The sequence below is a fragment of the Castor canadensis genome, chromosome 13 (genome assembly GCF_047511655.1).
Source record: "Castor canadensis chromosome 13, mCasCan1.hap1v2, whole genome shotgun sequence".
Classification (NCBI taxonomy): domain Eukaryota; kingdom Metazoa; phylum Chordata; class Mammalia; order Rodentia; family Castoridae; genus Castor; species Castor canadensis.
This window is the reverse complement of record NC_133398.1, coordinates 36,130,142-36,155,084: the sequence shown is the minus strand read 5'-3', so window position 1 is coordinate 36,155,084 and position 24,943 is coordinate 36,130,142. Positions and strand designations below refer to the sequence as shown.

The window sequence follows — 24,943 nt, the reverse complement described above, 5'->3', positions numbered from 1 at the left end:
TTCCTCATTCCAGATAATGGCGGTGCCAGCTGCCGAGGCCAAAACCTTGGGGGTCATCTTTGACTCAGCTCTTTCCCTCATACTCCATCTCCAGTTAGCAAATCTTGTCACTGCACCTTTAAACTATATCCAGAATCATGACTACTTGTACCTCCTCTGCGGTTCCTACCGTGGTTCAATACCTCCTCTTTCATCTGGATGATTATAGAAAGAAGTCCCTTGTGCAGAAGGAAGTCTGTCCTCATCATGGGAACCACCGCTCTTGTTAAAATGCAAGCTCACAACCTTCTGAGGTTTCCCATCTAACTCAGAGTGGAAATAAAGGCCCTTACAATGGCTACATAGATTCAGCAAGGGCCAGTTTCTTCTCTGATGTCATCTACTTTTCAGTCTCCTTTGCTGGCTCCAGCAACTCTAGCCTCCTGGCTTTTCCTCAGGAAAGACAAGCCTGCTCCTACCCCAGAGCTGTCACCCCTACTCCTCCCCCCACCTGAAATGCTTTTTCCACCATCACCATATGCGCAGGGTTTGGATCTGCCTCTCTTTCAGGTGTTGACTCCAATGTCACTTTCCCAGAAAGGCCTTCCCTGACACTATTTAGTTGACAGCTCTCCCCAGCATCCCTATAATCCTTTCCTGCTTTAGTTTTCCCAACACTCACCACCAACAGGCATACAATATATTTTTCTTACTCACTTAGTTTATTGTCTGTCTAATCAACAGAAATGTGAGCTTCATAAAGGCAGGGTTTTTGTTTCTCTTCTTTACTGTGGTCTCCCCAGTGTTCAAGACAGTAAGCACACACACACACACACACACAAAAATAGTAAGCACATAAGAGACACTCAATTTGTTGAGTAACTGAATAAATGAAGAAAGTGAAGCTTAAGACTTGTTTGACTTTATACAAATATTAAATAGTAAAGCTGGGAATCAAACCCAGACCCTTTGATTCCAGAACTGAAGTTTAACCAGTTTTCCTACATGGCATATCCTAGATGGTATAAAGCCCATTTGCTTTCAATTCAGGATGCCCAAGTGTATGTAGCTTGCATTTTTAGTGTACCATGTTTCCTGTAGCACATTTCAGATGAGATCGGGCGTATTCAGGGTGGTAGGGCCATAGACTCTGTACCACATTTCAGTCAACATCTCATGACATGGAATGCAGAGGCTTTCAAATATGCATTTTTTTTTTTTGGCGATACTGGAGCTCAAACTCAGAGTCTTGTGCTTGCCAGGCAGGAACTCTTATCACTTGAGCCATGCCTCCAGCCCTTTTTGTGTTGGTTATTTTTGAGACAGTCTTACTTTATGCCTGGGCTGGCTTGGATGGTGACCCTTCCTAGTAATGGTTCCTGTGTAGTTGGGATGACAGGTGTATCCTCTGTATTCAGCCTTTATTTGAGAGGGAGTCATGCTAACTTTTTTCTTGGACTAGCCTTGAGCTGTGATCCTCTGAAACTCTGAGTAGCTAGGATTACAGACAGGAGCCACCACACCTGGTTAAATATACATTTTTAAATTAGGTAACATGTTGTAAGAAATTCAAATTTGAGAGAGCGTACCGTGAAATGTTTTCCTCCAAGACTATGATCAAGGAAAGAACAATGGGAAGTTCTGAGAAAAGGATGATATTCTGTTTCTTAACATAGGAGGTAAGGACAAGGGTAGCTATTTTATTCTTTTTCTTTAAACTATGCACAAATGTTTTATATATAATTTTATGTATGCAATATAGTTTACAACTTTAAAATATTTTCCTTCCTTTTATGTCTATTAGTTCCTTTCTGGAAGCAACAATATTACCTACTTCTTATGTTCCTTTCCAAAGATATTCTATACTTATACTGTATCCCTATTTTTAATTCTTTGTCTACCTATTAAAAATTGCAATAAAAATACCCATATCTTAAAAATTATAGTCTTAATTATTTTTAAATGTAGAATTCAACAATGTTAAGTACATTCACATTGTTATGCAGCCAATCTTTAGAACTTTTTCATCTTGCAAAACTGAAACTCTAGATCCATTAAACAACTCCCAATTTTCTTCTCCCCACAGTCTCTGGCAACTGCCATTTGACTTTCTGTCCCCAAGTTTCATCCATGCTGTGCCAGAATTTCCTTCCTTCCTTCCCTTTTTGTCTTTCATTGCTAGGGATTGAATTTAGGGCCACATGCATGCTAAGCAAGTGCTCTACCACTGAGCTATAGCCCCAATCCAGAATTTCCTTCCTTTAAAAGGCTGACTGCATTGTGCGTGGGGTGTGTGTGTGTGCTTGTGTGTGCACAACTCTCTTTGAGTCTCTGCTTTCAGTTTTTTTGGGTGTATATCTAACAGTGGAATTGCTGGATCCTGTGGTGGCTTGATACTCAATTTTTCAAAGAACTGCTATATGTGTTTTCAATAGCAGCCATTTTACATGTCCAACCCTCTTACTTTTCATATATATAAATGGCCTATATCTCACTCTTTTCATTTATCATATCATAGTTTAGATACTGTGTCCAATCAGTACATGAATTAACTTCCTCATTTTTTGAAGAAAGAGTCATTGTATTCAGCTTTGGACATACCTTATTTATCTAGTCATCTATTGATGGACATTAAAGTCATTTCCAAAATTTTTCTATAATAACTAGTACTACAGTTGATATTTTTGTACAAACATTATTTCACCCATATAAAAATATATTTGTAGAATAACCTTCTAAATGTGGAGCTGCTTGGTGAAAGGGTGTATGATTTTGTAATATTGATAGATATTGCCAAATTTCCCTCTATAGTTTTGCATTTTCATCAGCAATATATGTGAGAAGCTGTAAGTTCTTACCCTTGAGATCATAGACCCTGTTATTGTATGCACTGTTTTGTTTATATGTGAATCTATGTTTTCTTCTAGGAAAAGTCCACGTGGCTATCACCAGATTGTTAAAGGACTCAGAATCTCCTCAAAAGTAAAGAATTGTTGTTTGGAGGAAGCTTTACACTTGAAAACCCAAGGTAAAGAAGGCATTTATTTATATTATAAATGGTTTTTAAAGTATTCTTTGCTTTCAAAAAAATCACTGAAAATGTCTTGTACATTTACAATACCATGAAATTGATAAAAATCAAACACACACTTATTTTAGTAGACTCTTTGTAACTCAAGTGGATCAGTTCGAAGAGGATTCAGAATAAATCCCACTACAATAAAATCTATGTGTAACAAAAAGATATCTGAGCCTCCAGCTAACACTTCTTATTTCAAATACTATATCAAACCTGTATATATAGCTTTGGGCTGTTACATGGGAGATATTGTATTTGGTAACATTGTTGAAATATTTCAGTACTCAGAATCTAAGGTGGAATTAGCACTCAGTAAACCCTCAATGTCTGACCTCTGCATGGCCTTCTCCCTTGACCTCTCACTCTAGAATGTGCAGCATCTCACAGATCTGGTCATAATGAGGTTGAACTCAAAGTGATTCTCTCAGTCAAGGAGGGAGGCTAGTGATGACCACGGATGGATCAGCCTGGATATTGGCTCTTGAGACACTGATCCCTCAGCCCTACAGTTCTCTCTTTGGTCACAGCATCTGTGCAAAAATACATTTAGAACCTTGTCTTCTGCCTCATTTTCTTGACCATTTATAGGCCTGGAAACCCTGACCTAAATCCCAGGGGTGTTTGTGTGGATTAACCAGTAAGCCATAATTAATTGTGAAGTAAACATTAATTATTGTTATCCCTGTTAGTTCCGGTTTGGGTTCCTGAGTGGCAGAAAGAACGTGCTTGCACAGTGACTCTCTGTAGGAGTTCATAATGCCCTACAAACCTAGGAGGGGTGCGTCCTCCTTTGAAGTATGTTAGGAGTACTTCAAAGTATTTTGAAGAACTTGAGTTCACACTGGAGAGGTATGCTGTTTGTAAGTAACTGCAGAGAACCTGGCCACTGTTCTCAGTATCAGAAGGGCTGCCATGGGGAAGAGGCTGTGGAGTTATATTTCATAGATTCAAAACACAGAACTAGGACCAGTAGGGAGGCAGATGTTATCCCAAGAAGGAGATGGACTCTAACAGCTAGAGCAACTCAACTGGCATCAATTACCTGAAAAAGCAAGGCGTTTTTCCCCAGACCTAAAAAAGTTCAAGTAAAGGCTAGATAATTTTTTATTTTCAAATAACTTGTTGATTGACTGCTTACTATGAGTAAGGCATTGTCCTAAGGACTAGAAGAACCCAAATGCGAACTAAGTAAGTACTGAGCTCTTAGAAAGCTTGTGGTATATGAGATAAGGTAAAATCCATCCATCCATTTAACAAATGTCTACTGAGCACCTGTTATGAGGCAGCTATCATAACACTGGGGAAACAGTGGTTAACAAAGATTTTTTTTTAAATATCTTACAGGTGGTAGAATGACAATGAGAGCCCTTAAAGCATGAAGTTAATGGTACCTTTTGAGAATGAAATTAGGGAAGTTAGCATGAAATGAATAAGCAGCATCTGTTGGTCAATGGGGATATAATTATGACTAAGAAAGCTTAAATTTAACGAATCATATCATACTTTGATGACTGTTAATGCAAATGGAGTGGTCTTCCTGGAGCTAGAAAACAGAGTCAGAAGAAAAATACTTATTAATGTGCTCTTAGCATTATCTGAAGATAAGATAGCGGACCAGGTACTGAGGACCACAGGCTGTCACAGCTCAGCAACAGTGGACACTGAGCATTAACTCATTCTCTCAAGAACCTCTTCCTCTTCTCCTGGCCAACTCCTACTTGCCTTTGGATTTCAACTTAATGTAACTTTCCCAGAAAAGCCTCTTCTGTCCTCTCACATACTGTGCATGTGTACTGCTTCATGGCACTTAAGACAGCTGCAATTTCTTTCTCTTTTTTTAGTGTCTGTCTTCTCCATTATATTGGAAGCTGCATGGGGGTAGAAGCCTTATTAGTTTTTTTCACCATTGCAGCCATTTACCTGGCTTGTAGAGGCACTCAGGAAATAGTTATTAAATTATTTAATAAATAAATAAGAGTCTACCTATCAAATCCTCTTTCTTTTTTTCTGGTGGTACTGGGAATTGAACTCAGGGCCTTGTGCTTGCTAGACAAACACTTTACCATGTGAGCCACATACCCAGCTCAAACTCTTTTTTATATTTATAAAAAAAATGAAAGACTGAATAAACCCCATTTCCCAGTAAGCTTTTTCTGTAAGAGAAGACTGCTCTGAACCGAATGAGGACTTTTGTTTCTTGTAGACTTCACATTTCTGTTAATACTCTAACACAAGACAGAAAATGCAATGAACAGGAAATGAGATATGGGACTTCAGAGATGGAATAGCAATTATGGGAGTGGTTATGGAACAGAGAGCACCTAACCTGAGTCTTAAATCAAAGTGGGATTTGGCATGTGGGGCTAAGGAGTAGAGAGGAAAAATTTATTCTAGGCAGAGATGGACAACATGACAAAGATGCCAAGTTTGGAATTCAGAGTGGATGTAGAGGAACAATGAGGAATAACATGGGGAAGACAGGCTAGGATCCCAAAGAGAGGCATACAGTGGACTTATCCATTGACTGGCAGGCTTTCCACAGAGGGATTCCCTGCATTGCATGGGGGGGAGGTGGTCAGTTTCTCCTGTCCTGTTCCAAAAAGAATGGTATGGACAATGATAAGGACTAAATGAGTCCAGGAAAAGGCTGGCTGGAATGCTTCCCAAAAGGCTTTCACAAGTGGCATTATCTCAATGATCTCTCAGGGTCAGGTTCTGGCTCTTTGCCCATGAGACTCAGAAATTGGGCTTGTCAGCATTCAATGGTAGGTTTTGGCTCTAAGGCTTCTGTGTATAACCAGGGCACCAACTTAGTAATTTACAAGAAAAATTAGAATTGCTGAAGGTATTGAATGCCCAAGTCCTATGACTGGAGCATTCCAGTCCTGTAGGCAGACCATAGGAAAAGTCCTATTATAATCAGGTATCAGTTTATTAATTCACCAGATGTCCAGATCCTATGGCTAATGTATTCACTTCCTGTAGGTGGATCTAAAGCTTCAGTTTGAGAAGCTAAGCTATAATTAGTTTGCTTGATAAATTTGGAATTAAAACAAGGGAAACACATTGAAAGAATGTTTAAAGGCATCTGGCTTAGCTATAATAAGAAGATACTTGATTCCAGAATTACCTCAGTTACTGTCTTACTACCTTCTTGACTTAGTCCCTCTGCCCTGGATGGTATTAAATGAGCTATGCCAATCTTTGCTTGTTTGACCCTTTTTTTCATGCTCTCATGGCTAGATAGCCTCCCTTCTGATGGAGCTTTTCTTCTTTAGATTCCCTTCAGATTTCATCAAATTTTCTGGGTTTGAGAACAACTGTTTCTTTAAGGTGACTTAGCAGATCTCTGCTCTAATCTATTATGTGTTGATGGCCTGGTTTAACTCTCAGAGGACAGTCTCTTTTCTAATTCTTTCAGGATCACTCACTGTTGCCACTAGAACTATGGCACAGAGGGACTTTATGGTCTTGAGAGTCTGCACACACACACACCCAGTCCCAGATGACTTGGAACAACCTTACTTAACACTGTCAGAATTTCACAAACAGGTAAGACCTTAGTGATCACAACCCTTGCAACCCCATTCATGTGTTTCTTTATAATCAAAACACACAATCACTGTTATTATCTGTTATTATATCTCATCATCTTGAGAAGTCATGAGGTAAAAAGGGCATAGATTGGAATTACTCATGGTCACACAGTTAATAAGACATAGAGACAGAGCTCAGACCTTAGGCCCCTTTCTGCCTTTTCACCATGACAAAAAAGATTTTTTAAAACTCTCTCTATACTGAAAAGAAATATCAGATAACACCATTATTGAATTTGTCCACGTTGAAGATCAAGCACAGAAGTTCTATGTTGAGGCTTAGGATGAGACCCATGACTGAGAATTCTCCTATCAGATAGAGGGCTTAATCAGCAGAAGTGCCCAGTCCCATCCCTGTCTCCAAGAGACAGAACAATAGGATCGGACAGATCTCAGAGGGAAGCACTGGCAGGTGTGATAGGAACAAAGTCCTAGTTCAAGTCCTGGAAAAGAAGGGGCTGCTGTCCCTGAGAGATGTTGCTATCAAAGCAGGGAGCCTAGAGATGAGTGATTCTTCACGTTCAGGGGTCTTTTCCTCCATATACTTCTAATATGTGAGGATATCTTCTTATCCTTCACTCCCCCCACCCTTTGCCACTGCTTATAGGCATCGATCATTACTGAACACCCACACTGTGCCAGGCTCAGGACTAGGTGCCTTATTTTGCTCATAAGCTTGAAGATTGTGTTACATCTATCCTATACTCAGGAAACTGAAACCTTTAGAGGTTAAGTAACTTTTCCAACCTCACTAATATAAGATGGATTTCTTTTTTTTTTTTTGCAGAACTGGTATTTGAACTCAGGGCCTTACATTTGCCAGGCAGGCACTCTCTACCACTTGAGCCACTCCACCAGCCTTTTATGAAGGGTTTCTAAGGCAGGTATGTTCTGATGCAAAACTTCAGATTTTCCCATCATGCCATGCAGACTCTCATCACCTCGTGCCTCAGATGGAGACATGTCTTTTCTTCTGCTAGCCATGCTGGTCAGTTTCCTCACTTGTAAAATAAGGATAACAGTACTCACTTTTAGGGTTATTGTGAGGATTAAATTATGTTAATTAGTATAAGTGGAGTGCTTGGAAAAGTGTGTGGCACATAGTGAATGCTCAGTAAACTTAACTATCATCTTATGATTAAATTGAAGTCATGGCCTCACTTGATTGGATTCAGGAGCCTCTGGAGCCTTATTAAATCCATAATTCTAAGGTTGAGATGGGTTACTTTTTAAGTGGGTCATCTTAACTGTTTTAAGAGATCCTTCCTGATGTAAATATATCAGGCCTCACCTAAAGTTCTAGGGTATACTATATGTGTGAACCCCACCGTTTTGCACTGTTCTTCTTTACCCTTTCCTAGAAATGCCTGCCTATAGGGACTGTCAGTTTAATGAGCAGATGTCCTGTTATGGTCCCAGAAGTCATTGTCTTTAGATCTCCCCTTAAGAGCCCATTCTTTGCATGCTTTGCCCCTGACTCCTCTCTGCCAGTGATGTTCCAGGTAACTGAGCTAGAAGGACAGGGTGGGGCAGCCCCAGATTATTCCAGAAAGGAAACAAGTCTGTCAGCACAAACAACTGCAGACCAATTAAAATGGTGCATGAGATCATCAAGGATTGCCAATGAGGTGCCACTGCTCTGAGGTGCCACAGAAATACCAGATAGTGACCACCCTTGGGCAGGGATATTCTATCATTTGGAATTGAATGACTTCAGTGACAGATTCAAATAAAAAGACCAAAACATCTGCAAAATATAAATTCATACTTTCAAATTGAATCATTAATATAGTCTGATTTCATAAATATTTGTGAAACTTAACTCAGGGCAGGAAGCAGTGCTGGATGTTACAGGGGACACATGAATAAATAACACTTAGTCTCTGAGTCAGTAGTGTCAAGTCTTCATCCCACTGCCACTTATCACCAGCAATGATAGTCCCTTCCACCTGGACTAGTGCAATTGCTCCCTAACTGCTCTCCCTGTTTTTTTGCTCAGTCATGATCCATGTACAATAACTTTGGTCACATATTTATCCCACTTAAAAATGCTCTCCACTGCCTTAAATATTAAGTGCAAGTATCTTACTAATATTTAAGTTCCAATAGATTAGTCCAAGTTAATCTTTCTAGGTTCTTCTCTAGTTCCACCCCGTGCTCCACCATGTACCCCATGTGCCAGTCTTATTGGTTTATTACACTTCTCTCAAACACAGCCTCATTCTTTCCCTGTCTATTTGCCCTTTCTAAATCTGTTATGCAGCATAGGAAGTCTTCTCATTTAGTCTCTGCCTAGAGAAATCTTGCTCAAAGTTCATCTCAAATGCTGCTTCTTCCCTAAAGCATCCGGATGTTTGCCTCCTATAATGGTTGCTATCTTCCCCCACATTCTCTTCCATTGCTCTTGCTTCATCCATCCTTGTGTGGCATAGCTTTCCTCCTACGAAGTCCCTGAGGAACTGGTTCTGGGATTGACTGTCATATTCCTCTTGCCCAGAACAACCTAACACAGTATTTGTGCAAAGTGAATTGTACTGAATGGAATGCAGGAGATAAACCTAGCCTAAAGTGACTAATACAAGCCAAAATGCCACGGGGCTTCTATGACAGCAATCCAAAGTAGAATATAATTCAGATTGGAGTGGGGATAAAATTTATTTCAAATAGGAAAAAATAGGAATGTTTTCTTTTCTCAGGTGAACTTTCTCTGACTTCTCTACTCTGTGACATGTGTCCCTCTGGTACCTGTCTCAATTGTGCTATTCACAACCCAGTATTATAATCAAATGTTTAGGTTGGCCTTGAACTCCTTGGGTTCAAGTGATCCTCCTGTCTAACAGCCTTCAGAGTAGCTGGGACTACAGGTGAGCTCTACTGGGCCTAGCTAATTGTATGCATATTCGTCCGATTTATCTTCTAGACTAGACAATCCTTGAGGGTGGTTATCAAGCCTTGATCTCTGTTATATCCTTATACCTTGTCCAAGTGGTCAACAAATATTTGTGGGAGACAGACCCACTATTGTATATATTTGTAAATGTGATAGAAGCCTAGGGGAGTAGGAGGTGTGACTGCAGGTGGCAGCCAAGTCCGCTCTCCCCATCCAGACCCCTTCTCACTATAGCCAAGTAAGGCCCCCATAACCCTTCTGCCTTCAGGCCTCCCACTCGGCCCTCTGCTCAGTGGGCTGCTAAGAGCAGCCCCTGAAGGACTGGTTCAAGGCAGTTTGGGTATTGGGGTCAGGTACCAATGAAGAATCAAGATTTATCTTACTCCCTTGTGAACCATTATTTGAGTTTTTTCCCCGCTGTAATTACTTTATACCTCTGTTTTTGAGAACCTGTTCTATTGTCATTTGTCACAGCCCTCCTTCCACCAAATCTTGATCTGGGAATAGCAGAGATAATCTCCTGCCCAACATAAACTGGGTCTCTGTTTGCACAGAGAGCGGGGACTTTTGTTTCTGGTCTGGTCCTGTTGCCTTTTTTTGGGCCTTAAAAAAAAAAAAAGAATCTGAACTGGGTCTCAGATGTTCAGCCAGTCAGCTCTGCTTTAAAAATCAAAGATCTTCTTCTACTATCTCCAAGCAAAAGCCCCGCTATGCCAGTTGTCCTGCACCAGGTGGGCAACTGTTTCAGGGGTTTCCTCTTGCCCAAAACCTAATAAAGTTCTGAGAGCATGCAAAAACAAAACAAAACAAAACATCAAAAAACTAACCAAACAAACAAATATTTATGGGAGAAAAGAAAAGAGAAATGTGTTCCTGTAGCATTGGGGCACAAAAGCTGCATAGAAGTGGAATCTGAAGTGTTACAGTCATGTTTGGGGACCCTGCATTATGCTGTCGTGGTGTATTAGCTTGATACAGTGAAGGTGTTTATTAGCTACATACTACCTTTTGTAAATGTCAATGACATTTACAAACAGGAGGAAAATACCCTGGATTCCCAGGCCCACTTGTTGTCCTCCTCCCTCCACATCTGGATCTGGTGCTGTGATGCATTCTTCAATTTGAGATAATTGGGAGGCAGTGGGCAGTTGCCCTCCATCTTTACTCTGAAACATAGGGTCATTGGGAATGCCAGAAGCTTCACTAACTAACACCAAGACCAGTCAAATGATCACTTCCATAAAGAAAGATAGCTCTTAGCAAAACAAAACCCAAAGGCTTCGAGATGAGGCTAGACTTCCTTTTCTCCCTCTTCACTTCTGTACAAAGAGGCATCATTAGGCATGGAACATTCACTGTTCTGTGCCTCCAGGTCAGAGCACCACAGCATAGTGGAAGCCAAGCATAGTTAGCAGTTTGCCACTTGCAAGGCACACAACTTAAGGCCTATTTCCCTAATGCATAAGATGAGAATAAAGAATATATTCTTCACAAGACTGTTGTGAGAATTAAATAACATGTACCATAAATACCTTAGTCCAGGACCAGACATAAAGAACACTCTAAGTAAATGGTAGCTATTGATCATCACGATTATTTAAAAAACTACTCAGGGTAATTATTCAAGGGCTTGGCAAAGTAGACCACTGTTATATGATATTTTGGAAATCCTGTTAGGTGCTCTGGCAGGGTAGTCTTAGAGCACTTAGTATTTTTTTCAAGTCCTGTTTTAATTGTATCCTTTTCATATTCTTGTATTTAAGTGATACAGGAAGTATGGCAGTTATGTTGTGCTTTTAGCAATAATGAAATTATCTCCTGGCCCGTGTTTATCCTCAGCTTGTTTCTTTCTATTCCAGGCTCTGTGTACCAGGAGCACATGATAAAGTACCTTCTTCCTATGATGTTTTAGAGCTTGTGTTTGCAACAGCGCTGTAAAGAACCCAGTTCCTAATAGACAGTTTTCAATGCCTTGTGTTGAAAGAAAAAAAAAAATCCTATGCTTGTAAGATGACTTGGCATCTAATATTTTCATTGTTTATTGTATTTTGAAATTTAATTTTGTTTCCTTCAGTTTGTTTGTTATCTACTTTGGGATAAATAATGAAAACATTTTCACTCAAATGATAGCCAGAAATTTGTGTGAAGGGAAGTATTACATGCCAGTGTGAAATACTGTGGGCCGGTGTGGAGGGTCCTCGCCTTCACAGGCAGAGAAGTGAGGCAGCTGACTGACTTGTGAGCCAAAGCTGGTATATGAAGTGGGATTTATTAGAGAGAAGGGAAAGGCTACAGCTAGAGAAGTGCAGCAGAGCCCAGAAACTAGTGGCTCCCTGCTCAGGTGAAGGCTGGGGCTTTTTTTTTTTTTTTTTTTTGTATTCAACTCTCTTTATTTTTATTTATTTATTTTTTTGCCTGTTTTTGTTTTCTTTTATTTTTTATTTTTTTTTCCTTTTTCTTTTATTATTCATATGTGCATACAAGGCTTGGTTCATTTCTCCCCCCTGCCCCCACCCCCTCCCTTACCACCCACTCTGCCCCCTCCCTCTCCCCCCCCCCAATACCCAGCAGAAACTATTTTGCCCTTATTTCTAATTTTGTTGTAGAGAGAGTATAAGCAATAATAGGAAGGAACAAGGGGTTTTGCTGGTTGAGATAAGGATAGCTATACAGGGCATTGACTCACATTGATTTCCTGTGCGTGGGTGTTACCTTCTAGGTTAATTCTTTTTGATCTAACCTTTTCTCTAGTTCCTGGTCCAAGGCTGGGGCTTTTATGGACGTTTTAACTCTGGGTTTGGGTAAGGGTTAGGTGGGCTATTTTCATTGGCCATGGATTTGTGGGCTTTCTTAGATAAGTTGATTTGTTTACCCCTTAATGGGAGTGGTGATCAATCTAGAGAGCATTTTGCTCATCAGCCCTGGGGCAGATCTATGAGACCCTGTATCTCCTCTTCAGGGTGCAGGAATGCAGGTTTACACCTCCTTCTCAGGATGCAGGAATTACAGTCTATCCATGGGGGATGGGATACTCACTCATCTGCCCATTAGGTCTCCAGACCCAACAGAAGAAGGAGAGAAAAGAGAGGGAACAATTGATTCTTCATGCATAATATTTGATATCAGGAAGATGAAGAATAAATGAGGAAAAGAAGGGATGTAGGGAACAGGAAAGACCTACACAAGAGTGGACCTTCAATAATTGTTGACTGAATAAATGAGCAAATTGTAACAGGGCGTGAGACCAGAAGTTTCCATAGACAATCAGGACGCCATAGCTATCAAATACCCAAAGTAGTAGGGCAGACCACCCAGAGGAAATTAAAGAAGGACATAGCAGAAAGTGGTTCTATTCCTCTTACTCACTTACCCACCCCAAGGGTCAAAAGATAGGACAGCTGGGGGCTTCTGAAGATTTCTGTGGAGGGAACAACTGCTGCGCTAAGGGCCCCTCCTGGCCCCAGGGATAAGGGATATGTGGGTGCCCACTTCACCTCACAGGACCACTCAGAGTTTGAGTTGTGTTGCCTGTGGTTGAGGCCCAGGGGACTGGTCTGACTCCTGCTTGGAAAATTTACCGGAAAAGAGCAGGGCCAACTAATGTTTTGGCAGCAAAGCAAAGGAGAGATGCTGCTACTCCAGGATTGGCCACCACTCCCGGAATTCATTCAGACAAAGAATGCTCCAAGGAGCAGCTCTGGGTCGCTGCAGGGGAGAGCCAGTGTGGGAGGCACCTTAGATCTGCCTGAGAGTACAGCGGAAGCTGGATGCGGGCTGGGGGGGAGGGGAGGAGCGGAGATTGGGGGAGTTTCTGCTGAATAGGACAGTTTTTGCTCAGTCTCAGGGATCCTCAGACCAGAGGTCATCAGGATTGGGGGTGGGGAAGTCCCTGAAGAACTCATAACAGTGCCACATAAGAGAAAGATTGTTTCAGATAATTCCTAGGCCTTGAGAATGTGACACCATCTCACCAGTGCCCCTATCAAGCAGGCACTGTTTATGGACTTTCTCTCTACCCTTCTTTCCCTGTTTAGCAAGACGGCAGTGTAGGGGAGGGAAGAGAAGATTCTCTGCGGCTGAAAGTCCCTTGGATGAGGTTAGCAGTTTCAAGCTTGTAGGCAGTTACTCTTACCATTCCACCAGCCCTTTTTGTGATGGGTATTTTCAAGATAGGGTCTTGGGCACTATTTGCCCATGGTGGTCTCCAACTGCGATCCTCCTGATCTCTGCCTCCTGAGTAGCTAGGATACAGGTGTGTGCCAACGGAGCCCAGGAGGTTAGCAGTTTCTATTACTACTGGACGTGGATGTTTAAATGTACTGAATTGAAACAATGTCTGTAATTGTGTCTTTTTTTTTTCTTTGTTGGTGTACTGGGCATTGGACTCAAGGCCTTTAGCAAGTGCTGTAATACTTGAGCCACCCCACCCACCCCCCACCCCCCCACCCCGTTCTTTTGTTTTTACTTATTTTTCAGATAGTGTCTCTTGCTAACATTGTCTGGGCTGGCCTTGAACGGAAATCCTCCTATCTCCGCCTCCAAAGTAGCTGGGTCTGCAGGCATGCACCACCATGCCCAGTTCTTGTAATTGTGCCTTAAAGTGAAACTTTCAGCTACTTTGGGGTTATCAACAAAGTCCAGGGCTATGCTGCAGTTTATTCTAGTGGCAGAAGATCTCTCCCTATTCTACCTCAATAAGTTTAAAGAAGCAAAAGATTAAAAAGTGTGTTTGCATTATAGTCCATGAGTTTTGGTCATTCAGTTTATGGGGTATATAGCGAATAATTGTTCAGATGGACAACTGAATGAGCAAGTATTGCTTATAGTAGAATACACTGTGACTCCAACGTAGGGCTTTTCTTTTTTGGCAGTGTTGGGGATTGAACTGAGGCACTTGTGCATGCAAAGCCACTCAGATACACCCCCAGCCTGGAGCTTTTAAAAATTGCAATCTAACATTTTGTTTCCTTTGAAAGGTGTATAGTTGTAGATGGCAGATTATTCTGCAGCTCTTAGCTATATTAAGATCCTCCATCGAAATTAACAGCACTCTGCCTGTTTCCTGCTACCTGAAAAGCTGCCGAAAGCAAAGAACACAGCCTCAGTCTGCCTTTTCTTTGCTGGGTCCCTAAGCTTTTCCTCTCCTACTAGGTCATGACCTGCTCAAAGCCCCCAGCCAGCTGCTCTGCTGAGGAGCTAAGAATGCATACATACTTGGGCACATGTGAACTGTAGAGCTGGCTATGTATTTTTTTCCCCAAGGACATTGTTGCTTTCAGAGTGAAAGTGCCTGAGTTCAAAGAAGTAATACTTTCTTCTTTTTGTGGGTTTTGAGTAACTGAAGCAGACGAATGTCTTGCTTTCCTTCTGTTCTCTCTTTTCTTCTCCTTCCTTTCTCTTTCTTTCCATTTTGGTGGGGCTGGGGTTTGAACTTAAGGCTTTGCACTTGCAAAGCAGGTACTGTACTGCTGGAGGCACCCCTTCCAGTCCATTTTACTCTGGTTATTTTGGAGATGGTGGTTTCACAAACTATTTGCCCAGGGTGGCCTAGAACCATACTCCTTCCTGTCCTAAGTAGCAAGGATTACATTTATGAGCCACTGGTGCCCAGCTTCAAAGATTTCTTTAGGAAGGGCTCTCCAGCATGAACCATACTCAATGTGCCCCTGTCTTAGTCCATTTTGTGATTCTATAACAAAATATCATGACTGGGTAATTTATAAAGAAAATAATCTTATTTCTTATTGTTCTGGAGACTGAGGGGCTGCATCTAGTGAGGGCTGTTGTTATTTTTATTTTATTTTATTTTGGGAAGAGTCACTATGCAGCCCAGGCTGGCCTTGAACTTGTTATCCTCCTGCCTCCATCTCTCAAGTGCTGGGAACATAGGCATGCGCCTTGGTGAGGGCCTTCTTGCTGTATTGTATGGAAAGGCATCACACATGGCAGCAAGGGAACAGGAATGTGTGAATGAGGAAGCACAAAGAGAAAATTCTCCTTTATAGCAACCTGCTGTGCTCTCTCCACTGCCTCAGTAAGGACATTAATTCATGCATGAGGCCCCCACTTCCCAACACTCTTACATTGGATTTTAAGTTTCCAGCATGTGAACTTGGGAGACATGTTCAAACTACAGTAGTCCCTGGGCTGTGGGCACTTTGGGTAGCTGCTTAATTTGCTTGAGATGGTAATGTAGAAGTCTGTTGTAAACCATGAGATGTGTACTGATATTGCTAACACTATTGTTTTTAATTATTTTATTTTGTTTTACTTTATTTTTTTTACTATTTCATTTCATTTCACTTTATTCTTTGAGACAGGGTCTTGCTATGTAGCCCAGGCTGGCCTTGAACTCTCTATATAGCACAGATTGACCTTCTACTGCAGTTTCCCAAGTACTGAGATTATAGGGATGAACCATCATGCCTGGCTCTCATTGTTTTTTAATAGCTGCAAATAATGACAACAGATTTGTTCTTAAAAGGTTCTTAAAAAGGTTAGTTACCAGCATGGATGCTTCTGCTGTCCTTATCAAATTATTTCATTGTAATTAGAATTTCCTGAGCATCCCAAGGGGTCAGTAGCATTCCTCACAATCAGACAAACAGTTCTAAAACCCAAGGTCTAGTCCCTCACAGTGCATTCTTCTTTTTGCCTTTTGTCTACCACCACCTGTCCAGGAACATTTCTGCTTTAGATCATATCAATCCTCTCTTGCAACTCAGGCAGAAACTCCAGCCTGGCCTGAGCTTTTGTGTGTGTGTGTGTTAGAAGTGATAAGAAACAGCTGTCCTCAGATTAATGCCGTCATCCCTGTTTTGATTCAGCCATTCAGCTTGTGGCAGCAATTGCGTGTTAGATGAATGTCTTTCTAAATTCAATCACTCCAAAATAAATACATTGCAGTAGCCTCATTAAACAAAATTGGATGCAAGGAAAGGATGGGGCTGACTGATAGGAAATGAGAAAGAAAGAGGATTTCAAAGCTGCATGCATCCATTGGCCCTTCCAAAACCCCTTTTAGATCCTGTTCAGCTTTAGCACATTCAGTTTAAAAAATATGCTTATGTATGTGGTACTACTTTCCCCAAAAAGAGATCTTTTTTGAATGACACATCATAAAATAATATACATTAATATTAAGGGATAGTCATACAAAATAGTTTGGTATGCAGATCTCATGTAGTACATTTAGCATATTTTCTGCTTGCTCAGTAAATCACTCAAATGCTGCAAATCTAACCACATGGGAGACATGATGTTAGGGACTAAGGGATCCTAAATTGGATTCATTCCTACATGTGTTCATCCAGTGCCTGTGAGCTAAGACCTACTCTATACTATGTCCTGTGCTTATCGTTAGCCAGAGAGCTGGGAAGGGTGCTTTGAATAGGATGCAGGACATTATGTACTGAGAGGTTCAACATATGCCATAAGAAAGGGACAAAAAAAAAAAAGACTGATGTGAGTGTAGAAGAGAAAGTGGCTGTTTATCTCTGTAAAGAAACAGAAAGCCTTCAGGCAGGAGGCAGCATTCCTTCTGAACCTCGGTCTGTGAAGAGTTTCAAAAGAAAGACCCTTTTAAGCTGAGGGAACAGTGTGAACAAAAATGAAGATCATACATTTTGGTGCAGGGTTAGGGGAGGATGCGATAGAGGAATAAGAGAGCCCAGAGACACGTGGGTAAGTAGTGGGTTCAGCTGGGCCCATAGGTGAGCACCCTGTATGCTGGGCTAAGGAGTTTGAAATTTATTCTGTAGGCACTTGGGAGCCATTGCAGGACTGATATGGTCAGAATCATGCATCAGGAAGTTCTGTCCGGTAGCAGGCTGTGGATAGAGTTGATGGAGGTGGGAGACTTTACAGAAAGGAGTCTACCTAGAAGACAGACCACCAGAAAGGTTCAGGCCAGGGATAAACAGGGCCCAAGGTATGATTGTGGCAAATAAGCACTGGAGAAACAAGCATTAGTTATTCAAAGAGGGAAATCAGTGATTTTTGTGACTGTGATATTTTAGGCTCACTGTGGTTCTCTGAGTATATTAGGTTTAGTTTTACAGATTAGGACCATGGAGGAGCAGAATATGTGGTTCAGAGTTCTAGCAAGAAACAGAATCTGAGGTGATCCAAGAGACTTTAATGAGGCATTACTTACAGAGGTGTGGGGCGGGGGTGGAGGGGATCAAGGGAACCAAGAAGGGCTCCTGAGGCACCCAGAAGCTAGCCAGAGTAAGAAGTTTTTAACCTCTTGAGGAGGAAGGGGAGAAAATAGTATTACCAGCTTCCAGTGAGAACTGGGAGGAGGGCCACCCAGCAAATGCTGAGGTCTAGGGAGGACAAATAAGGGAGTAGGAAATAACCTGACCTCTCTTAGTTTCTGCCCATTTATATCTCCCTTGTTCCTTCCATTAGTCAAACTCACCTGACAAGGTGACCAGATGATGTAGCTAAAGAGGTGTGCCTCTTAAGGCACAGAGCAGGAATAAAAAGTGAACAAAAACATATACATGGGGGAGAAGGGAAGGGAAACAAATGTAGACTGACCAACACAGAGTGCTAAAATATATCATATTTTAGGTATTAATGTCTTAGAGTTTCCTAAATAGTGGGGATTTCAGACAGAGTGTTTTCCTTGAAACCTGATTCCAATATGATAGGTATCACTCATTTAATGATAAAGGCTAGTAATAAAATCTAGACAATGAAAGGTGAGGGCCAAGCTTGGGCACATAATTTAACTGTTGAATCTCAGTTTATCTGTAGAATGATGGTATTAATCCCTGCTCTGTTTACTCTGTAAGGTTATTATGAAAATAAAATGAGATGAAGGATGTAAAATTATTTTTTAAATTAAATTTTGGTGTTAGTCATTAAAAAAACCAGAGACATTGTTCCATTCTTGTTTTGCTGCTCTCTACTCTACCAGCATGGAATCTGGCCTGGAGGGCTGCTCAGACAATGGTTATGGTATTGGAATAACTTGGGCTGAATCCTGAACACACACTCCTTTCTCCAGTGGTCATGCACGATCACCTTCAATCAGCTTTGTGGCTTGTGGGACTTCTTAACTTCCTCAACCACTAATAACGTGCCAGGAAAAAATTAAGACTCCTCTGGATTAAAATAGGTGGGAAATATTTAACTTGGCTCATCAAGGGGAAATTCCTTCATATGTTTTTGGAGTGAGACATTTTTCATAGTTTTGAACAGGTATCCAAGGTCTGAGTATGGGATTCCTTACCTGATCTTACTAGTTTCCTTGCATAGCATAGAACTGCTGCACACACTGTGATTTGGAGGAGGTAACAGTTTGAAAGATGAAAAGCCCTTCAAAGCTGTTTGAAATCTCTAAATCCCATGTGTGAAGAGACTTGGCTTTTGTACTATAATTGCTTTTCTTGGTCTGATCCTCAGGGGTAGGCCTTAAATGAGATAGTAGGCTAGTTCCTTCCATAAGTTAACCAATGATTTTCCTCCAGAATTCATACCTCTGATTTCACTAAGTACATTAGATGAAATGCAGGTAGCGAGCTCCCTGCTGGGAAGTCATTTGAGGGAAGTCCTATATATTGCTTGCTTTAGCAAGCATGTGAAGAACCCTGTACTCTTGAAGTGTTCCTTATTTACTGGCCCCAGACATCAACACAGATAAATGAAGCCAACCAAGGACCTAACTATCCTGAATACGGGGTAGTTCCTAAGTACAGAGCAGATGCTTGTTGAAAGTGCCAATTGTGGGTCTCACCACACACCTATTGAATCAGAACCTGTGGGGTTTGAGGCTCTAAAATTGGTGTTTTAGCAAGGCTCCTGAGGACTTGTATATACTTTGTAGTTTGAGAAACATTGGTTTAGAGTGAAGGTATTGCTTTGCAGGTGATTGTAAATTTGTCTTCATTCTTCTTGTGTAATAGAGAAGCCCACACATAACTGGGCTTAATAGTCATTGTCAGTTCCTCTGCCTGTCATGTTGCCTTGCTAGCCCAGTTCCCTGCATTTCCCCAGGGTTGCTTCCTTCAGCTTCCATAGTCCAGCAGAAGCACAGTCCTTTCACTCTCCTCTCTGCAGTCCAGACTAAGCTCCTTACATCATTTCCTGAGTTATAGAATTTTCCTCATCCTCAACTTTCCCGGTTCAAGGGCCATGCTAAATCCCCAAGACACCTCTTTACTTTCTCTTTCATCTTCTACCTCTCCTTCTTCAACTTCTGAAATGACAGCTCTCCTCACAAAATTCTACTTGTTGCTCTTTATATCTTTGTCACCTTCCCATGTCACTGTGCAAGATGAATCCTAAAAGTCAAGGTCCTCTCCATCACCAGTCATTGTTGGGTTTTCATTTAAAACAGCTCCATTTTACTTCATCATGCCTTCTCGTGAAGTGGGTTACTTCTAATCTCTTTAGTTTGGGGATGTCAGGTGGCAAAGGATACATACTCAGGTGCTGTGAAAATATTGCCAGATTTTGATTGGGAAAATCTATATGCAGACTAAAAAGCCATGGGAAGAATGGGAGGTCCCTATCAGCACATCCAATCAGGCTTGAACTCAGCTCAATTCAGCTAACATTTATGAGTGCCCAAACAATGAATAGGACACATCAGGTACTCAGAAATAGGACCTTGACTTACAATTGCATAGTTAAAACTCAGTCAAAAAAGGAAAAATGAGCTCTTCTGCACATAATAGACTCCTAAGAAAATGGGGGTTAAATGAAAATATTGTTCAGACTAGTAAGCCTTTGAGGATGTCTTTCCATCTAATTGCTGTCAGTTGGGATTTCCACAGAAAGCTTGTTGCAGTGTTTTGTGTGGTAAGGCTGTGCACACCAATCCCTCAAGTCCTAGTTGACTTCCTTCTGCTTCTGTGGTAATGGATAGGGCAGCAGCAGCATGGCATTTTACTGGAAAATGGGAAGGAGACACTTGGACTCAAGACAAAAGAGAACTTGTAAACATATTATTAGTCTTTGGGGAAATGTTACTGCAAATTGCTCTGAAGAATGTTGACCCAGAGAAAAAGAACAGAACGGGAGGAAGGAGAAATCAAGTTTTAAAGGGAATCAAATAAAGCTTAGATTAGATGGGTTTGTTTCATTAATAAAAATAATGATCCAAGGGCCATCACTTGATTAATAGCAACTGTATTTATATTTTAAGTATAAAACAGACTTTATGAATGCAAAGTTTTTTTCAGGCCCATATATCGTTCTTCTCTGGTTTAGGAGCTGATAGAACTCCCTTGAGGGGAGGGGACTTGATGTAGCTTGAGCAGAAGGGTTTGGTTCAGGCCTGGATTTCTTAGTGTGTCATCTTTGGTAAGCTTCCTCTCTTCTTGATGCTCCAGTTTCTTCACCATAAAGTGAATATTTTAAGCCAGGTCCATGTTTCTAAATATGTGGTCCCTGAGCCAATAACATCTAAGAACTTGTTAGAAATATAAATTCTATTTCAGCAGAAACTCTAGGGTGGGGCCCAGCAATGTCTTTTAATAAGCGCTCCACATAATTCTGAGGTACACTCAAGTTAGAGTCATGCTCAATTAGTCATTCTGTTTTTCTATAAACGAAGTTATGGAAGTGTCCACAAAACAGATGGAGGTAATGGAGGCAGATATTGGGGCTCTGAGTCCTAATTCCCAGCTGCTAAAATGAGGTAGAGTGGGGGCTGCTCTATATGGAGTGGACTGAGTCAATGGCCCCCATTCTTTTTCCAGCACTACCCATTGTAGGCACACTAAGTGTGTGCTAGGGCACTAGCAATGCAGGATCACCCACTAACATTATTTTTGTTTAGAATACATTCACTATCTGATTCTTCCCAAAAAGCATTAAAATAATTCTTATAGGAAGAATCAGAAATTTATCAAACCTCTTTATATTTATTTTATAATTTTTGCTTTTAGGAAAAATTGAAATTCTCAGGGTGGGAACGTGAACATCATGGGTGCTGCTATATAACCTTTTCAGAGTCTAGGGTGTTTGAAGTTCTCCATCCTGTCTTGTCTTCCTCCTTGCTTCTCTTTAAAGTGTGTAACAATTTATTATCTTAGTCTATTTGGGCTGCTATTACAAAATACCATAGACTGACTTATAAACAATAAAAATTATCTCATATAGATCTGGAGGCTGGAAGTCAGAGATCAGTATGCCAACATAGCCAGGGCTTAGTGAGGATCATCTTCCAGGTTGTAGGCTGCTGTGTCCTACAAATAGCGGAAGGAGAGAACTCTGGTTTCTCCACTCCCTGTTAAGGGCACTAACTCCATTCGTAAGGATTCCACCCTCATGACCTGATCAGCTGCCAAAGGCTTCACCTCCTAACCATCACAAATGAATTTTAGGTGGACCCACACAGTCAGTCCATAACAATTACCATAATTTACCAACTGTAAGAAGCACATCTTTCTTTTTAATCTGTGAGTCTGGGATATGACTTCAGTTGATGATACCTGAGATCCAATGAAATACAGTATATTGTTGGCACCATTAACGTTCTGTAGAAGCTATTCTATATGGGGCTTTCACTTGTACCCTTTCCTGAAGTACTCTCTTATACCCTTTAGCCTGGAATTAGAGGTTGTCATGGGAAATGTGCATCATGGTTTAGGCCATCTGACAAACCCAAGAAAGTAACTACTTGGTTCTTTGTTGAGCTCCCACGGTTGTGGTATCCCCTATGTCATTTAATCCTGGGTATAAGCAGCTTTCTCTAGGCAGCTTGACCACTTCTGAGCAATGATTCATTTCTAGAAGACAGTAAAGTGGTGGAAAAGTCCTTACGTTCATACCCGGACCCCAAGAAGGTCACGTTCTAGAAGACATGACACAAATGTCAACAATTACAATGTAATGTGCTAGGGGCTGTAATAGAAGCAAATAGAAACTCCTACAGAAGAAGAAATTACATTTGTCTGGATGTAATGGGTGTGTCATTGTGGAGGAGTGACATCACCTGTATCTTAAAGACAAAGAGGAGATCACTGAGTAGAAAAGGTGGAAAAGAACAGCACATTCAAAAGCATTTAAGGTGAATTGTGTGGTATGTAAATTATACCTCAATAAAAGCTAATTTAAAAAAATTTAGAAAGGGAAGTGCTTAGACTGTAAAGTACAAGGAAATAAAAAGAAAATCATTGTGGCCAGCAAAGAGGGTGCTTGTGTGAGTGGTGAGAGATGAGGCAAGAGGGTTTGAGTGTAATCAGACTGTGTAGTTTTGTATGACATACCAAGTTTCAGCGGTAAGAAATTTAGGAAATAGTAGAAAATTGAGATCTGAAGTCAACGGGATACACTGTGAAGCTGTGGGATTTGTTACTAGTCAGAAAGAGTTGCTGTCGCTTAGCACCAAAAGTAATTCAAGTTTTGTTGACAGCCCAGGCAAAAAAGACATGTGTGATAAGTTAGATAACTTTCATTACAAATAAAGACAAGCATGTCAGTTTGTCAAAAGAGACAAATTATCTTCTTAGTATTAAACTTTAAGGAGAGTCCAATGTGTTTCTTGATATGAAGGTCACTGAACAACATAGTTTAAAATAAAACTTTCATGAATTCCACATTTCTTTATACTAATTCTTGAGTATAACTTAAGATCATACTTTTTATATTTTTCCAGATAACAAAAATAACCTGTTAATTACAATATAAATGTTGTTCATAAAAATAAGAAAACAATAGAGCTGAGGATATGGCTCAGTGATAGCGTGTTTTCCTAGTACATGTGAGGCCCTGGGTTCAATCCCAAGCAAAAAAAAAAAAAAAAAGAAAAGAAAAGAAAATTTCTGGTCATGCCAGTACCTAGTGTTTTTGGACACATAGATAGGATATGTGATATGTACACTAGTAATGGAATTGTTTAATATATCTATTTGAATGTACTTTTTTTAACTTAAAATATCTTAGGGACATTTTTCCTTGCCATTTTTCTGTAATACTCTTTACTGTACCATTTAACAGGTATATCATAATTTAACAATTTCTTATTGCTGAACCTACATTCACTTTTCTAATATTGTGTACAATATATTGATGACAATCCTTATAACTAAATCAATGGACCTATTTATGGTGTTTTCTGCTCTTTTAGCTGGTAATACCAGAAATCCAAGCCAAGCTATTTTAAACAAAAAAGGAATTCATTGTAATAACTGAAAATTCAGGTTATATATTGACTTTGGGCTGTCTGGATTCAATTGCTCAAATGATGTCTTTAATACCATAGCTTTCTCTTTATCCTCCTCACCTCCACTCTCTTCCATGGAGGCCTTATTCTCAGGCAAGCTCTCTTTCCACAGAACAGTAAAAGTGACCACTGGCAACTACCAGCTTAGGCAGTTTTAATAATTCACAATTCTAAAGATAAAGAGAACATTTTTCCTGGTAGCTTTGCAAAACTCTCAGGGAAACATTGATTGGCCCAGCCTGGGTCACATGAACCAGTCATTATGACAAGGTCCAGAGTACAGTAATTAGCCAGTCTGAGCTATGTGCCTACCTGGTGAGTGGGATCAGCCATTCTCAAAACTCATAGATAAACAAGATTACTCTTGAATCAAGAAGGAATAATCCCTCAGTGGAAGGGGTATGGTCAGACTAAAAACAAATTTCTGTAATTTTTTTTTTTTGGTACTGGTATTTGAACTCAGGGCCTCATGCATACTAGGCAGGCACTCTACCACTTGAGCCACTCCACCAGCCCAAAAAAAACCAAATTTCTTGAAGTCAATTTTCTACAACAGAACTTTTCAATCAAAGGATATAATTATTTTTTTAAAAGTCATATAATACATATAGTTAATTTTTTTTCTAGAAGTGTGTAACAATTTTCACTTTCACTAATAATAGTTGATGAGAAAGTTCTCTTCCTTAAGGCATCATAATCATTGGGCAATGTCATTCTGGTTTTTTGGCAGTACTGGGATTTGGACTCAGGGCTTCATATTTGCTAGGCAGGTGCTCTACCACTTGAGCCATTCTACCAGCCCATCATTCTGTTTTAAAAATAGTTTCAGTTTTATTTTTTAAATCAAAGTAATACTTATACAAAGCAAACCAATGAGAATGAGTGGTATGCTATAAACTGAGTCTCTAGAAAAAATAAAAAGTTTTGATTTGTAGTTTTTACCACTGTCTGTGGTGTAAATGCTCACCCTGGCTCCCACATAATGGAAGTGTTTAAGAAGAATCGGCAGTCTCCTGTCCCATTGCTCCCTCACGCTCAGTCCTCTCCAGAGGCAACTACACTTAATTATTATGTTTTCTCTTTTATTTACCTTCACATTTCTAAACAACATGCCTATACTGCTATATGTTAATTTACCAATTTTAAACATCACCCATGGGAATAATAGAACTATATTTCCTAATTATGGTTAAGATAAGAATTTAGAATTCCCATCA

The 24,943-nt window shown here is 40.4% G+C and overlaps 1 protein-coding gene across 4 annotated transcripts in view; it reads left to right on the top strand.

Annotated features, from left to right (window-relative positions):
* Nucleotides 1-24,943, top strand: part of Frmpd1 (FERM and PDZ domain containing 1) — a 161,969-nt gene that overhangs the window by 4,810 nt on the left and 132,216 nt on the right. For 3 of the 4 annotated variants that reach the window (XM_074051424.1, XM_074051422.1, XM_074051429.1), the window contains exon 2: nt 2,907-3,007. The gene's annotated coding sequence lies outside the window, so the exon portion shown is untranslated. Of the gene's footprint in view, nt 1-2,906; nt 3,008-7,441; nt 7,539-24,943 lie in introns of all 4 variants that reach the window. The other variant, XM_074051423.1, reaches the window with a different exon arrangement.